Source organism: Chanos chanos, chromosome 7 (assembly GCF_902362185.1).
Source record: "Chanos chanos chromosome 7, fChaCha1.1, whole genome shotgun sequence".
Classification (NCBI taxonomy): Eukaryota; Metazoa; Chordata; class Actinopteri; order Gonorynchiformes; family Chanidae; genus Chanos; species Chanos chanos.
The window spans coordinates 6,505,164-6,505,364 of record NC_044501.1 but is presented as its reverse complement, the minus strand read 5'-3'; positions in this window follow the sequence as shown (position 1 = coordinate 6,505,364).

Below are 201 nucleotides of genomic sequence, written 5' to 3'. Positions count from 1 at the left end.
TGTGTCTGTGTGTGTGTGAGTCTATGTGTGTGTGTATGTCTGTGTTTGAGTGTGGGTGTGTGTGTCTAAATATACGTGTGTGTGTGGCGCACGTGTGTGTGTGTTTGAGTATGAGTGTGTGTGTATGTATACATGCGTGTGTGTGTGCGCGCGGGTATTTACGCGTGTGTGTGTATGTGTGTGTTTGAGTATGAGTGTGTG